This window comes from Dicentrarchus labrax, unplaced genomic scaffold (genome assembly GCF_905237075.1).
Source record: "Dicentrarchus labrax unplaced genomic scaffold, dlabrax2021, whole genome shotgun sequence".
Taxonomy (NCBI): Eukaryota; Metazoa; Chordata; class Actinopteri; family Moronidae; genus Dicentrarchus; species Dicentrarchus labrax.
The window spans coordinates 20950926-20968028 of record NW_026136712.1 but is presented as its reverse complement, the minus strand read 5'-3'; the positions used below and the strand labels follow the sequence as shown (position 1 = coordinate 20968028).

The following is a 17103-nucleotide window of genomic DNA, read 5'->3' as shown; positions in this document are numbered from 1 at the left end:
AGCGGTCTAAAAGTGTCTGTAAATCTCTACAACAGTGAGTACAGTAAGACAGTACAGCTGAGAAAAGAGCTGTGAAGTTTAAAGGATTTTAGGAAAGAAAGAAAGACTCTTAAAGTTTGTAAATTATAGTGAAAAATACATACATACTATGTATTGCACTGCTTAGACAAAGAGCGCCAGGAAACAAACAAAATATGTTCATTTCTTCTTCAGTTTTGTCTTTTTGAACCATTAATAAAATAATCTATACATCTATACATTAATACATCAAATCACATTATTTCGTTATAGTTCCTGCACATTTTACATACTGTTCAAAAATTACACATTTATATAATAAAACAGATGTCAAAACGTCTGATTTTGTCTTAATTGTGACCCAATATGTAATTACTGCATTTTGGCTCTGCGGGGTCGTCATTATCATTCAGATCAGAGGGATTGAAGATGAGTCCATTAACCCACATAAACAACGAGCCGGGCTATTGCACTCCAGAGGACAATGTGAGGAAACAGCTGAAGATGTCTCTCAGCGTCGCTTTAATCACACAGGAGAGTATTTATTTCCCAGTGGAAATAATCAATGTCATTATTGTCAGGACAGATTCTCACAAAATAAAACTTAACATGACAGGATGCAATTGTTTGTATTTCAGTAAATGTACTTTTCTTTCGCAGTTATTTATGTCAAGGTCTTCTTCGGGGTCTCTCATTTCAAAGTGGAGAACAACATTTTTCTCTCAGACCTTCTTTTCTGCCTGTTGAGCTCAGTGGAGAGAGGACAGTGAATGAGGGGAGACAGAGCGATATGGAGGATGATTTGTATGTATGTATATATATGTGTGTGTGTATGTAAGTTGATGTAAGGATATATGTAGGGCATGAATGTATATGTGTGTATATATATTATACTAACACATGCAGGCTTTGAAAACACATTTCTCTCCGGGGACGGCGCAGAAATAACTACTGTAAATATGAATGTAACATCTTCTGATCTGAGAAATAAAATACCTATATACAGTTCATATTCTCTCTCTATATATATTGTGTTGGATGTTATAATATAAGTATAATTTTTATTTTTTTAATGTCGTGTGAGCACCTTGAGCAACTGTAATGAGCAGATTTCCCCCTGGGGATCAATAAAGTTTCTCTGATTCTGAACACGTGCAGCCTTTGAACACACATTTCCCTCCAGTGACGACAAATAATAAATACAGTGAATATCAATGTGATGATTTTCTGATCTGGCACCATTGTGACCTTTTAAACCCGCTCTCAGGACTGGATTACCCTTCATGATCCTCAGGTTAACTCCAAACTCTGAATAAAGACTGATTCCCTGATAACGTTGGGACATTTTATAAATATGCTTATTAATTTTTATGATGTGGCTTCAATGTTTATGTTCTTATTGACTTCTTTTTGTTATTTGTCATTGTTTAATCTCTGTTTTTGTTATAATGTAATCTCGGCATCACCCCTCAGTGTATTCCCAAAAATATAATTCAACATTTTGGGAAATATCCTTCATCACTTTCTTGCTGAGAGTCAGATGAGAAGTTTGATACCACTCTCATATCTGTCTGGTTAATACTGAGCCAGCCAACACTGGAAACAGGGGGAAACAGCTAGCCTGGCTCCGTCTTAAGGTAACAAAAACCAAAGTTTAAGTAACCAAGTTGCAGTTTGTGACGACTCCAGGAAGTTACTGCCAGCCTAGCTCTACTTGAAGTTTCATATTTACAGACGTCCAAGATTCACATCCAGGTCGATCATCTCCTTCTTTTTCTCCACAAGAAGAAGAAGAAGTGTTTTTAACTGATACCCTTAACGTCACCTTCAGTTCTTGGCATCGAGCCTCAGGGATCACGGAGGCCTTTGAGTTTGTTGATCTCACCCTGATCCCTCATGTATTGATCCCTCTGGAGCGTTTGATCCTTTCTTTATGAGATGATGACAGCTTCAATGCTCCGTCACATAGTTTATATTCTCAGAGTATCTGAACACACAATGTAAATAATTCACATCATTTTCATACTCGTGAAGCTATTCAGTGATATGTTGTTGTCCCGTGTGTATGGAGGCATCTGCATGCTTTTTATTTATTCAGGTTTTAACTTTAACTTTAAATCCTGTTTCTATGTGTAACAGAAATAAACTGACATTAGCTTCTTAGCTCAAAGGCCTGCTCGCAGTAGACTCTTATTACAGTGCTCTCTCTGTGTGTGTGTATATATATAGCCTATAATGTAGATCATGTATACATATATGCTTTAGTTACTAGTTAGCACACTTTACAAATTAAAGGACCAGTGTGCAGGATTTAGTGGCATCTAGTGGTGTAAGTTTGTCCATTCTGGGCCACTGTAGAAACATGCATTATAATTTTTAACAATCAAACAGACCATTGTTCTATTAGACTATTTCATTTCCATTTACCTTTCTTTACAGACGTGAACCAGATGCTGAGATATTGTCCTATATTTTCTAAGTTATCTAGCACGCCTTAAAATGTAATGGGGGTCCCCCCCCCCGACACGCCCCTGTGTTAATGTGTGAACTGTACCATGGCTTTATTTGTAGGGAAGTGAATTAGTGATGAATCACACTTATGCATGAATCATACTTCAATAACAACCACATTTTACACGTGATCTATGATGATGAAGATACAGACAGACAGAAATCAATCTGACTAACTTAAAGCTGCAAGTAAGTAATAAACTGATGCTCATGAGGAAGCAGAGACTGGGCATGCCCAGCCCGGTGGGGAGGGGGGAGGGAGAGAGAGAGAGAGAGAGAGAGAGAGAGAGAGAGAGAGAGAGAGAGAGGGAGGGAGGGAGAGAAGAGTTGAGATGTCTGTGAGCTGAGGCGGACGGTAAAAACCCGACGGGGAGCTGTCCATTTTACAGCATCACGTCTGTGTTTCCACCTGACGTGAAACAGACCGTCCCCTTCTCCTCCTCACCCTGCACACGACGCACACACACACACACACACACACACACACACACACACACTGGAGCTGGAGGAAGCGGATCAATGTGGACCGCAGTGTCTCATTTGCAGCATCTCATCATCTCCAGCACCGGGGAGACCATCGCTGCTGCCCCCCCCACAGATAACACCACATCTCCTGGTGAGTAATCTCCTCTGCTGCCGTCCGTCGTGTTCACTGAAGGAATGACTGTTGCGGGGTTTTTTTTTTCTTCTTGCGGTGTTTCTCTCTCTCTGTGTGCGCGCTGCTGCCTCGGATGCACGCAGTATAAGTGCACAACTTGAGCCACGTACAGTGAGTGTGCACTGCATCATTGACACACACAGCCCGGACCTGTAGGGTGCAGAGCCGCGGGAGAAAGGTCACTAACGACCGCGGTCATTGACGCATCCGTGCGTGCCGCTCGCAGCTCTGCAGTTAAGTTTTTCGTCCTTGGCAGAAAAAAAGTTGGCACTGGACTGTTTTATCTGATAAGGTGAGTGTGTACGTGATAGGGTTTTAGATTAAGTTTGTTGCACCTGAACACAAGAGGCACACAGGTGACTGCAGACCTGCTGGGTTTTTGAATGAGTAATTCAGGGTTTTTTTGGTGTCCATATGTCCTCAGAAACACAGATAATTGGAGATGTTTGTCTGCCTGCTGCAGAATAATGAGATTTCCTGTTGAGTGAAAGCAGAAAATAGTGATAGCTTACTGCAGTTGGTTTATGTTTCATGATTTAATATGGGGTTTTTTGAGTCTTCAGCAGTGAGGCAAACACAAACTTTGCCATCCATCCATAGACTTTTCTAGATTTTACATCAATTGAAGCTGAAACAATCAATCGATTAACAGCAGAAAATCTGCAACAAGTTTGTTTTTTAAAGCAAAAATATTTCCAGCTCCTCCAATGTTCACATGTTCTAGTTATCTAATGCTTCTATGATCACATTTGAATCATTTGACGGACTGAAGCATTTGATTTCCTGACATTTGACGCCAGTGAACAAACAATGAATTGAGAATATGATCAGCAGATGAATCAATAATAGGGGGGGAAAAAGAATCCCTGAAGAAATCTAATAATCAATATTTGACAGGATTTGGCTGTATGCTAATGCGAGCTCCTGTTGACAAATGCCACTGCAGGAAAAGTCTCTGCAGAGAGGACAGAGCGGTTGAAGACCCCGTCAAACGTCTCCCCTCTTCCATACGAAGCACGACAGCAGATCCATCCTCGTCCACCAAGGGCAGCTGGAAGCATTTTGTCTTCATTTGTTGCAGTTTATGAATCCCCCCCCCCTCACCCTCCATCTGGGGCTCAGTCTAGACTCTGGGTTTCGGTGAATGGATGATGGGGGTAGAAAAAGACTCCATTCTTCTCACCTTTCCTGGAGAGAAGTAAAGCACACACACACACACACACACACACACACACACAGAAACACACATCTACCTCCCTCCCATCACGTCTGCAGGGCTGCCTGTCGGAGCGTCTCTCTGAAGGACTCCAGAAGTCAACTGCACTTTAACTGCTTAGTGTTTGTTGTGTTGCAGAACTAAATGTTACTTTAATTTGGATTAAATAGCAGCCTTCAATTACTAAATGTGTTCAGAGTGAAAAACCTTAAGTACAAAGACCAAAACCAGCAATATGTTTGTCGATCTATCGATTACTTTCCAACTTTCCTTCCCTGTCTGAAGCCCAGTGGTTCCTACCTATGTAGTTTTATATTTAAAAAACACCTGGGCATTGTAGTTTTTTAGCAAACGTTACTCAAACAGGAGTAAATTGTGTATTTGTTGGGGACTATTTTTAGCTGCGGATTAACACAAATTTGTTGATTTAGCTCGTATTAAGAGCAGCAGGAGGGTGTGTTATCTTGATTATCATCCTTTTTTTTCCTTTTTGGTTTTTTTTTCCCCCCTTTTTTTTAAAAAAAAATTTTTTAAGGGATTTAAAATAAAAAAAAATTTTAAAAAAAACCACACAAAAGAAAACAAAACCCTTTTAACCAAAAAAAAAATTTAAATATAATTTTTTGTGGGTGGGGGAGGGCAACCACCACCCGAAAAAAAAAAAAACCCAAACAAAAATTTTTAAAAAAAATTAATTAAAAAAAAAAAAAAAAAAAAAAATAAAAAAAAAAAAAAATAATTAATTTATAAAAAAAAATTAAAAAAAAAAAAAAAAAATATAAATAAAAAAAAAATTAATATTTTTTAAAAAATAAAAAAAAAAAAAAAAATATAAAAAAAAATAAAAAAAAAAAAAAAAAAAAAAAAAAAAAAAAAAAAAAAAACCTTTAAAAAAAAAAAAAAAAAAAAAAAAATAAAAAAAAAAAAAAAAACCCAAAAAAAAATTATTTTTTTCTCTTTTAAAAACTTAGAAAAAAAAAGAAAAAAAAAAAAAAACCCCCCTACCCCCCTAAAAAAAAAAAAAATAAAAAAAAAAAAAAAAAAAAAAAAAAAAATAAAAAAAAAAATTTAAAAAATAAAAAAAAAAAAAAAAAAATAATATAAAAAAAAAAAAAAAAAAATACCAACAACTCACTTTGTGTATCTTCATCTGAACCTTGCTGTCTCTCTCCTCCCACCAGTTCACCAAACTCTACCTCATCTGTAAATATAATAATATAATACCAAATATATTATACAGGAAAGTAATTCAGCTAAAGTTTTTCCAACAAAATGTTATCATATTTAATTTAGATTTCTTATTACCTGTTGGTTTCTTTTCCCAGACTTTCATTTGTCATTGAACGCATCTCCTGGTGCTTTCATGACGCCTTATTAACCTTATAAACAGAGCTGTTATAGGCCTAGTTTTACTATTTATCGAACCAGCAACCGCCGTCAGTTAGCAGAACATCAGCCTGAAAAATAGAGAAATATCTTTTAAAGCACAGGATCCTCTGATTGCTGATCATTACATTTATTGACACTAAGAAATCCAGAATATCCGCAGGCTTGTCCTTCAGTTAGAGGATAACGGGTTGTGTTGTGGAGAGCAAGGACACACACAGAGATGCCTCACTGGCCTGTGTGCGAGCTGTGATAACAAAGTGGTTAGCACTAACAATGTTTGGGTTCCCATCAGCTCTTATTGGAAGATTGAGATGGTCAGCCCTGTTTCCATTCTCACGTTGTTAATGCTGCTGAGAAATAACAGCATTAGTGACCAGAGCGGTCTTGAATTACAGTTTTTTTTCTCCTTCCCACGTTTGTTTTCATTTCTTCCTACACTCTCCCACTCTTTGCTCACCAGCCCATGGTTACTGCCTCTGTCTTTTACATCATTTGCTCAGTTTTGGGTTGCCTTTTTGTTTCAAAGGAACTAGCATATTTTGCAGGGAAGAACTTGAAAAGCCGGCGTAGCTGTAATGAGAAGAGCTGTGTGGTGTATCTTCTGCTCAAAGCCAGGAATACGTTTTCGGAGGTGTGGTAGTGGGAGTCGCATTCAGGAGGTGAGAGCGCTGGCAATGAATCGGGCCTTTTAGCATTTGGATAGGAGTGAGCTTGTGTGATGATGGCGAGCATTAGCGCTTTACAATCCTGCTGTGTTTCCGTATAATGAGTGGTCGTCTGCTGCTAGCTGCTCCAATCTGTGAGGCTTTTTCTGTATGTTGGCTGCGGTGCAGATGGAGCGCTTTGCAGTGGCCTGGATCCTGTGTGATTAATGAAACGCAAATCTGTTGTAGAGGCGCTTTCTCCTCGTTACACGTTGAAATGCCTCCTCATTTTGTCGTGATGGACACTGAGACACAGTGCAGTATGAGTCCGGGGATACAGACTTCATTCTTGGCTGTTTGGTAACATTTCAATGCCAGTAATTGATTTTTTTCCTCAATGCTTGATAGCCCAGAATGCCCTGCAAAGTGTTCAGCAGCAAGTGGTATCACAGTTTATCTGATTCCAAAGGGCTTAATGAAGGCGTCGAGTTACATGTATCACAAGTTCTGTAATGCACTTGTGAATATTTGGACTTGATTCGGGTTATGATGCCTCGATTTGAAGGAAATGTCTTGTATTATTCCACTTGCAGGCTAAGTAGTGCAATACAGAATGTCTTCCAGGCAGTGCTGTAGTCAAGACCACCTTTCTCGAGTCCAAGGCGAGTCCAAAACCAGGACTAGTCAAGACCGAGTCAAGAAATGAGAATGCTTTCACCACTGACCATGAGATGAGTTTTTGCTACTAAAGTAGATAAACCAACTGACATTGCCAACCTTGGGACTGTCTACTAGCTTTGATAAAAATGTCCTTTGGTTGCTTTGTACAGGTTTGTGAGCTTTTTGGGAATCTTGGTGGCGTTTTCACCCCAGCAATGTAAACCACAAACCACAGTGAAATGATTTGTGTTAGGAGGCCCTCTCTTCTTGTTCCAACATTTTTTTGTTGGAGTTGCGAGTAAAAACAGCAACAATTATGGATGAAACAATGTCATAAATGTTCCTTTAATTTCCAATAATTCTATTTATGAGTCAGTTTAAATTTAGGATTCAACCAACAATGGTTTCGCCTATAAAACAGTCAGAAGATATTTCAGATCAGAATTTCCCAGAGCCCTGAGGTGACGTGTTCAAATGTCCTTTTTTTGTTCATAAAGATATTGAATTTACAATTATATAAAGGTGACATCTGAGAACCAGTAACCTTGTTCTGTTTCTTGATAAATGACTCAAATGATTGGCAGATAGTTGTCGAATGATTTTTGTTGCTCAACTAATCCATTAATCAACTCCTGTATAGTCTTTACCTTAGCTAAGTGGGGTAAAGACAGTTGGGATTGAAGGACAGATTGAAAGAAAGAGAAGATCCAATCGTGATCCTCCACTTGTCACACTAAGGAGTTTATTTTTAAAACCCCATCGATCAATGAGTGGCATTGTTTGTCTCTGTAGGACTTTCAAGTTCACCCCACCACTGGCCGCTGGAGGCAATCAACGCCATCAATTAATTTGATTGTCCTTTAACGTTATTTGTCTGAAATAGGACGGCGGTCGAGATGGAGAGAGTTGTTGCTGCTTTTGAAAAAAACTAAAAAAACATCTGCCTTCAGGAGTTGCTGACACTGCTGGAAGGTAAAAGCTGGCTCGCTGCTGCTTGGTGCAGTCTGCAGAGATGGGCTCCTGCTGATAGCTGCCTGTCATTTTCACCTGTTTCACCTCACACACACACACACACACACACACACACACACACACACGGAGGAAATCAGGTGCGATCAGGCGGCTGACAAACTGTTTTTTCTAGTATTGTCGAGCCACACTTTGAGGAACAGGCTTAGAAAGCGACCTTGAATCCCTTGTCAGAGGTGCGTCAGTGTCGAACATACTAACATATTAATATGAGTAAACATAAGCTGCTTTAGCTGTAGGTTTTGCCTCGTCTGTTTTCTGTCTTCTTAGAGGACCTGAGGAGCTGATGTTGTTACCCAGACAGACTCTATCCTGGAGGAAGCTGTATGACGAGGGCCAGAGTTTGCTGACGTTTCAGCGTCTGTTTTATTTAGATAAATGAGCTGCCTGCTCCAAGGGCTGAGTAGAGGTCAAAGGATAAAAATGCATAACTGCTATCTATCTATCTATCTATCTATCTATCTATCTATCTATCTATCTATCTATCTATCTATCTATCTATCTATCTATCTATCTATCTATCTGTCTGTCTGTCTGTCTGTCTGTCTATCTGGATGGTTTCTGTTCTTCTAGTTTCTTCATGAGGCCCATTGTATCATAATGACATGTTCACATATGTTCAGGTATCTTTCCATCTATGTTTCTATCAAGAAAACCGATGTGATTTCTGACTCTGAGCCCATTTAAAAACTTCTCGACTCCCTAAAACGTTGATTTGGGGGTCTGTTGTGCTTACGAGGTTTCTCTTCTGAGTCCCCGAAGGACGATTTGGATGAGAGGAGAAGGAGAATAGTTATAGTCGTGAAGGCCAGAGTTTATCAGTGGTTGTAAATCTGAGAGGGACCTGGTGTCTTATGGGCAGTCACCCTGACATTGGACATCACAGAGATACATAAACAGAGCGACTGATTGCAGATCAGAGAAAGAGTGCACGAATACCAGCTGAAAGTGTGTGTGTGTGTGTGTGTGTGTGTGTTTGTTGAGTGTGTGTTTACAACCTGGGTCAGTTTTTGCATAAAACGGTAAACGTTTGTTGCGGTTTGCTCTTTTTTGGGGGCTCAGCAGCCTCCCAGTGAACACGACCTCAGGGACAGACAGAGGACAGATTGACGACAGCGGTACCGAGGTGATTTATGGAGTTTCCAGGTGGACTTGTTGCTAGAAGAAGCTAACTGTCGCTAACAGTAATGTTAGATGTCGTTAGCTAGTTAGCTCGACTTAACCCTGGGGTGCCAGGAGCCAAAACCAGCAATAAAACACCTCTGTACTTTATTTCCTGTCCTCAGTCGGCATCAGATGCTGCATTCAGTCCCGGTCTGGTTGTGCTGTTCAGTGGGAGCTCCCCGTCCAACAGAGTCAGCTAATGGGTCCGCTACAGCTGCTCGACCAGGGGGCTAGTCCCTCTCTAGCTGCCTGTTTTTACAGGAAATAAGTAAATATGTGGAAGCAAACAGCTCTATGATTTACATTTCATGTGGGCTTTCCTGGACGGTCGCCACGTCTGATAAAAATCCAGTGATTGTTAATTTTAGCCGACAAAATCTAATCCAAAAATTAGGAGCTGCTGTTGTTTAATTTGGTCTGAAATCAAGGACACACTGTTCAAAAATTACTACAAATTATGGTTTATATTTCTGAACCTTTGAAGGACTTTACCAAAGTCAAAAAATACCTTCAGCCAGTGTGGACTCTCTACAGGGAAACATTTTACTCTGCATAGTCTCACTGAGTGGGGTTAGGAGGCTCAAAATGACCTTTTTGTTGCCCCGTTTTGTGATTTAAGACAATAACAGCGGTGTACTTGTACACTTAGTGCAGCTTCAACCATAACTTTTGCTTGGATTTGGTCATAAACACAACATTGAGTGTACAAACCTTCAATAAATCAAGGATTGGAGGTAGTTTAAACCTGACTGTGGATGTTGAGTCAACATGTTCGTATGAAGATAAAATGAGAGTGAAAAAGTGTTTTTGTCCATTCAAGGCTTCCATGGGTCTCTTTAATATTTCAGTGGAGTGAGAGCAAGCTTTTTTCCTGCTCTTTTCTCTCTGATGTTTCCAGACCCTATAAAAGGTTTTTGATGAATCCAAGCTCACATATGTCAGTCAGTGTCTTTGTCTTCTTTGAGGAACTTTTTTTTATTTAATATTCATCATATACAGATGTCCTGTAATGGATCTGCTCCAACAGCAATAAGAGGAACTATCAGGGTGTTGCTCTTTATGCGCTATTTAATTATTCAAAAACTGGCACAAAATAACTTGAAGCAGCATATTGCTATACGTACCAAATATAGATGTTACACAACACGGTCGAATGTTTCTGGACGCCTGAACTTTACAGCCCCGTGTGATTGTTGAATGTCATCACAAACTCATAAATTGCTGCTATAATTTTTTCCACAACTCCACTGCAAAAAACCTGCGTAAAAACATCCAAACATGCGTCGCAAGTTGTTAGAAAAGCTGCCATGAAATCAGACATTTAATAGACCAGAACAATCCCAAAATAAACCCACAAAATCCTGGAGGGAACTGATTATTGTTCAAATATCATTGTGTGCTGTCGGATTAAGATCTGCCTTAATTGGAGCTGAGGGGCCGCGGCCGAACCATGAAAGGCAACCCCAGAACAAAAGTACACAAGGTACTGTTATTGTATGTGTCCATATACTTTTGGCCTACAGTGTAGTTCTGTCAGAAGTTTTTAGTTTTTACTTTATTGTCCAGAATATGGAAGTTTGGTATTTAGAATTAAAATCACCACAAGACATCAAAATATGGCATCAACAAACACGAGTTTTAAAAGACATTAATACAGAAGTACAGACGATTGCTTAGATTGAGACTTCTTTCTACTATTTCCTACAATATAAAAGGTGATAAAGTCTAGATTTTGTATGACTAACAGTACTGGGCAGGACAGCAATAATAAAAAAATTAAAAGGTAAAACTAACAATATAAAAAACTAAACAAATTTGGTTGTATCTTTATCTGTATGCCTGCCTTTATATTCAGCCACTCGAATCTGAAACAAAACCTTCAACATAGTAATTCTTCCTGATATTTCTGAGCATGATGAGTAAAGTAAAATAGTTCTCTATTATTCAATCTTCTACAACAATGCACAGAAAATATTACACAGCACTGTCAAAAAATGCTGTTTCACGTGTGGTATTATGTGTGAAATTGGTGATTTTGCACGTTAAAAAATGTGAATTTATCACATGTAAAAATTCCCTAAAACCCAAATTTTTATATGTAAATAATAATGAATGAATGAATTGCTGTTCTACATAAACTCACGTGGTATTTATGTTTCTAATGTAGTGACCAGCTAGACGTCTTCATTTCCCATCTTTTCATTAACCGCTGAGGTGTTTGGGAGGAGGGGTTCACACATGCTTGAGATGTTCCCACCCTACAGATCAGACCACATGTCCAGTTTTCATCCACTCACATCTGCCACTTATTTATTTATTTTTATTTTGAACCGTGTCCCACATGGAGGCGATCCAGCCTGTACGAGTATCCCCGGGGCCTTTAAACACTCCATGCCTCCTTGTCATGCACGTTCCCTCCGTGCCTCCCTCCATATACCCCTACTAACTACTCACTGACTCAGCATGCATGTGAAAGGCAGAGGGACGGGAAGGGGGCAGGGCTAGGTTGGCTGAGTGTGAGCATTGCTGCCGGGGAGGGAGAGAGGGAGGGAGAAGGCAGGCTGTGCTGGTCGAACAGGTCTGCACTGCTCTGCCTCAGAGAAGGAGGGAAGATGAGAAGGAAGGAAGAAGGAATAACAGAGAGGATGAGACAAGATAAACCATGTGGGAGGTGTAAATCCTGTATGGATGAAGCGGCTGTGAGAGGAGGAGAGGTGAGTGTGAGATTGAGATGAGAGGAGGAGATGAAAGATTTTGTGTATGTGTTGGTGTGTCTATAGTACAAATGTAGCTACTGGTGTCTCTGGCTTGTGCTGACAGCTCGGGGTCGATCCTGATAAACAGTCGCTGAGGTAGTTGGCAGGTTTTGCAAGATGATACAGATGATCCACATGTGCGTGTCACGCTGTGAGACTTACGAACTGATGACTAATGGGCAGAAAGAAGTGGGACTCTCTTCGGTATATGTGTGTGTGTTTGTGTGGGTGGGTGAGATAGTGAGTGTGAAGGCATGAATGAGAGAACATGTGTGAGGGTGTGTGAAATGAAGGACTGCATATTTCTGTATAATGAATGCATGTGAACATGTCAGTACATGCAATACCACACTCTTATCTACGCCAATAATGAGCTGCTGCTGGCTAATAGTTGTTATTGAATTTCAGTAAATATATTGTGATGTGATCAGTCTGGAAATGTATACGGTTCAAATTATAACACACTTTAAAGCTGCAGTAGGTAACTTTTATCAAAATAACTTTTTGTCATATTTGCTAAAACTTTCACTAAATCCTGACAGTAGAGCACGAGACAGATAATCTGTGGGAAAACTCAGGTTCCTCTGGCTCCTCCTGGTGCTCCTGATGGGATTTACAAGAATCCACCGGGCCTGAACGAAAACAACCAATCAGAGCCGAGAAAGATGCTTCAGGTTGGAAGTGTCAAGTGTGAACCTATCGTGACGTCACCCATCGGTTTGTGGAGAACCGTTTTGAAGCCTCGAGTTTATTCCAGATAAACAGTAAAATATGTTTGTGAACAGATTTGAGGAGAGAAATAGTCAACGCAGTAAGTTCAAAAGTTTTTTTGAGTTAGAATAATTTCTCATCTCATTACAGTCACTGTAAAACCAGATAAGTTGATTTAACTCAAAATAGTGTTGAGACCGATTACGCTGAACATTTCATGTAAAACGAACTATTTTGTAAGCTATAAAAATATTCTCGATCAATTAGCTTCAGTACTTTTAAGTGACACTAACTTTATTTTGTCATTTGTATTTGTGAAACAAAATACCTAAAAAGTACTTTCTGTAACTCACAAAATTCAGTTTGTGCTGCTTAAAATGTTCAATGTAATCAGTTTTAACAATTCTTTTGGGTTAAAATTATTATATTGTATCATGACAGCATTACCTTTGAGCAGATGCAGGTGTCCTTATTGATGGTACTGATGTTGACTGCAAGCTCTTCCTCACAGCTTGACCCCCTTTTTGACATTTAACAGAATTTATTTTAGGCTTTGGAAATAAAAACCACATGATGAGGCCGCTGAGTATCACTGCCATATATCAGCAGGCACATCTTCTGACCATTCTGAAAGTGTAGATGGTGACATTAATGTACTGTAGGCGCGCTGCAGCCGAGGCATTAGAGCGGACAGATGATTTTTCACTGAGCTGTGTTTTGGTGCGCTGAAGGGTCACTCATCAAAGGGAAGAAACAGTCGTTAGTTGCAGCCTTATTTTGTCGATAGCCACTAGTTTGGAGCCCCATTAGAAGAGTCTTTTGGCAGGACTGGATAACATGGTTGACTAATTCTCCGCTTGAACTCTAGGATAAAAAGTTAGTCATCTTGTTTTTTTCTGTCAAAGTTGTCTTTGGCTTTATCTCTAGAAGGGCGTTTAAAGTCTCTCCAGCCTGGCGTTGGAAGACAGAATAAGAGCTATTTTGTCTGCATCAGTGTCACTGTGCCGCTGTCCTCTCTAAAGCCTGGCACATTGACCTGTTCAGCAGAACGTGACCCCACAGCGGAGATAATAGGGCGAGCGAGGTCGCCCGCTGGGAATAAGTGGTTTCTGTTTCTGTTTCTGTCACTTTCTGTGAGATTATAAAGACATTGCTGGTTGGGGATCATTACATCATATTATAGGAAAATGGTTTATTTAGGGTTTTCCTGTCATATGGCAGCTCAGAGATGTAAAGGTCGTAAACGTGGGGCCAAAGATAGTTGATTGTCTCATTTCCGTCAAATATGGAGGCTGTTGGTTATGGTAGCGGGCCACACAACCCAACACGGTGTTAAACAGCGCATTTAACCATTAGCAGCATGGATCTAGAGATGGCAATGAGTCTCTCTGTCTGTCTGTCCACCACTTTGGTCCGGACTGAAATATCTCTACAACTGTTGTGCCATGAAATGTTGTTCAGACATTTGTGGTTTCTTGACGATGAATCCCAATGAGTTTAGAGGAGCTGCTAAACACAACTGGCATAGAAAATAACATAGAGTAGTTTATTTATTCACATTAAACACTGCAAAACAAACAGCCCTTCTAGAAACCAGCCAACTACTCTTAAATATAATCACATTTTCTTGTGTTGTGTAAATAAATCTGTGACTTTATCTTAAATGAAGGCTCCAGAAACATTCACAACAACTAAACAGCTGCTTCATTTCAACACTGGGAGCAAGAAGTTGTATAAATGGTCTTACTCTGAAAATAATAATAAAATAATGTTCCTCTGCTGGGATATTATGCAAACCATTGTTGTTACTGGTTAAATTGAGCTCAATATTTGGGCCTTTCACGTTTTTTGCAAGGTTCGCAGCCACCGTAGTTTATCTGACACATTTAATATCCTCTTCTCATTCCCAGGTCTTCAAATACAGGCGCGAGCAGTGTTCAGTTAGTTGCAATCTGCACCTTTCCCACTGGATGCTGCTAAATCCTACACACTGGTCCTTTAAATAGTCCAAAACCAGCTAAAAATAGGCTCCCGGGAAGAAAAAAAAGGGACACGGCGTCCAGTAGTGAGACTCTGCATCTTATTTAATTAATTTAAATAATTTATACTGGGTTTTTTTATGCTGCCTGGAGGCTTTTTGCCTGAAAATCCAGTGTCTTCTTATTTCCGTGTCATCTTGTGCACACAGAGCAGCAACTATAAACCTTTGGAGGTAATAACAAACCCTGTGCACGGAGAAAGTAATGACAGGTGGACAGACTGGATGAACACCTACAGTATGACACATCAGAAACAACACGTTGAATAAGCACGAGTTTGACGAGCAGCTGGTTTGAATATCAGAGATTTCTATGGATGATACAGTTTATTCTGCTGTAATGTTAAAGTTTCAGGTTGTTTATTGTACGTTAATGCAGCCTCTCGACTGAAGATTCCCGTGGGCATGTAAGGTAGTGAGTGGAGGAGGCAGCGAGGTCATGGCCAATGTGCTGCTGATTGAATGCCTCTCCCTTCTTCTCTCCCCCAATAAGCCTCTCTGCATCTTTCTTCTCTCACACACACACACACACACGCACACGTATATACACACTTTTTTGTGCCTCTGCATGAGTCAGAGGACCCATCTCTTTTGTCTGACTGTGTCTTTGAAGGCAGAAAAGGAGAAAAGGAGAAGCTGAAGGCAGCCTTGTATCAAATGCAAACAAAGTCATGTTTCTTAGACAGCGCTGACACTCGCCGCTTTAATTCCAGTTCATCCTCTTTAGCCGCCTCTCGGTTAATTACGATGCAGAGCGGTGGAAGTTCATCGAGCTTGAGCTGTGTATTTTGGGTGTGACAGTGAGCCCTCGGCCATTTCTTGGGAATTTGCACTAGTAGGCAGCTGTGCCAAATACAGTATGATGTAACCTAATATTACATGTAGAGGAATCAATACCCGCTTTGATCAATGTGAGTGGATGATCGAGGGGGTTGGGGAGCTGCGCTGGGATAGTGCCTGAATATCTGCTTCCTATTTCATTCAAACCTTCTTAATCTCTCGAGGCTTTAATGTGTTACTACCTGTCATGTTGCTGAAATCATAGCTGCAAGTGCACCACGCCAGCAACAAGCAAACTGAGAGCTAATATTAGCATGAGCCCCCGCCTCACCCCCATCGTATCCAGGGAGCTAATATTAGAGCAGCACATGCTGTTTGGGGTTTAATTACCTGTGTGATTTGACGCATAAACGCTCAGCCAAGGAGTTGATCCATCTTGTGTGTGTGTGTGTGTGTGTGTGTGTGTGTGTGTGTGTGTGTGTCCTTCTGTGAGCATTGTGACCCATTAGGACAACAGGAGGATGAGTCATCAACACTGAGCAGCTGTGGCTTTTTAATTTTTTTTTACCGATGTATGTCGAGAGGTGAAGCTAAAGTTTTACATTTTGTCCTTCAGTGCTCCTGTTCAGCTCTGACTCCATGTTTCAGTGTCTCTCAAATGGGGGTACACGTGCCCCTAGGGGTAGTTTGGAGTACTGTAAGGGGATATGTGATCATTCATTTTAAAATGCTCATTTAAAAGAATATCAGCCATGCATAATTCCTAAAATAATTATACTGTAGTTCAACAAGTCCATCAAGAAACTCATCCAACTGTCCTCACAGCAACCCTGCTACAAAATGCTGAAAATGAATCAACTTTTAGAGAAACACAACCCGACGTTGGTGGCTGAGAAAGAGAGAGCAGAGCTGGTAGAGTGAGACAGAGAGTGAATGAAGAGAGGGAGCAGCGGTAGTGAGAAATAAAAAGTTATTTTCTGAATAAACACACCTCCGCACAACCCTGCAGGAAGTGCTGCAACGCTTGATTTAGTGTGAATACAGACTGAGTTTGAAAATCTTTTGTGATTTAGGTGAACTTACCCTTTAAACGGTCTCTTTGCGCTTTCTCGCTGCAGAAGAAAAGGTGTTACGTTACATCTGCTGTTGTGTGCTTCTAACGTGGACCTTCCTGTAACTCTACACTCCCATCACTCTGGCCGACTGCCAGCAGAGCTTTCTCCTTCATATACATGACTCTCTCATCCTGCCTTCTTCCTCTCTCACCGCCCGTCTCCCTGTTTCCTGCTCGCCATCCATCTCTCGTGCTCTTTCTCTCACCCGTCTTTATCTCGCCTGCTCCCATCAACATCTGTCTCAGATGATGAGTCAATGGATCGAAGGGGCATGAATGAAGTTGAGGCTCATCTCGGCTCTTTCCAGAATCGATACCGGCCAATGTTCTCCCATCCTACAGGCTTCCTCTTTCGGTGGCGACGAAGATGACAAATCATATCTAAGAATAATCCCTGTCCCTCCACCCAGGGGCG

At 40.4% G+C, this 17103-nt stretch overlaps 1 protein-coding gene and 1 long non-coding RNA gene across 3 annotated transcripts in view; one reads left to right on the top strand and one right to left on the bottom strand.

Annotated features, from left to right (window-relative positions):
- Window positions 1-2839: 2839 nt before the first annotated feature.
- LOC127373319 (PH and SEC7 domain-containing protein 1) overlaps window positions 2840-17103 on the top strand; it is a 78330-nt gene continuing 64066 nt past the window's right edge. The window contains exon 1 of one of the 2 annotated variants that reach the window (XM_051417684.1): window positions 2840-3145. The gene's annotated coding sequence lies outside the window, so the exon portion shown is untranslated. Of the gene's footprint in view, window positions 3146-11837; window positions 12004-17103 lie in introns of those variants that run through there. The other variant, XM_051417683.1, reaches the window with a different exon arrangement.
- On the bottom strand, window positions 5565-17058 carry LOC127373335 (uncharacterized). The gene is made up of 3 exons (XR_007886900.1): window positions 16658-17058; window positions 5709-5860; window positions 5565-5604 (listed from the first exon to the last, which is right to left on the bottom strand). It is a non-coding gene; the product is annotated as an uncharacterized LOC127373335 (long non-coding RNA).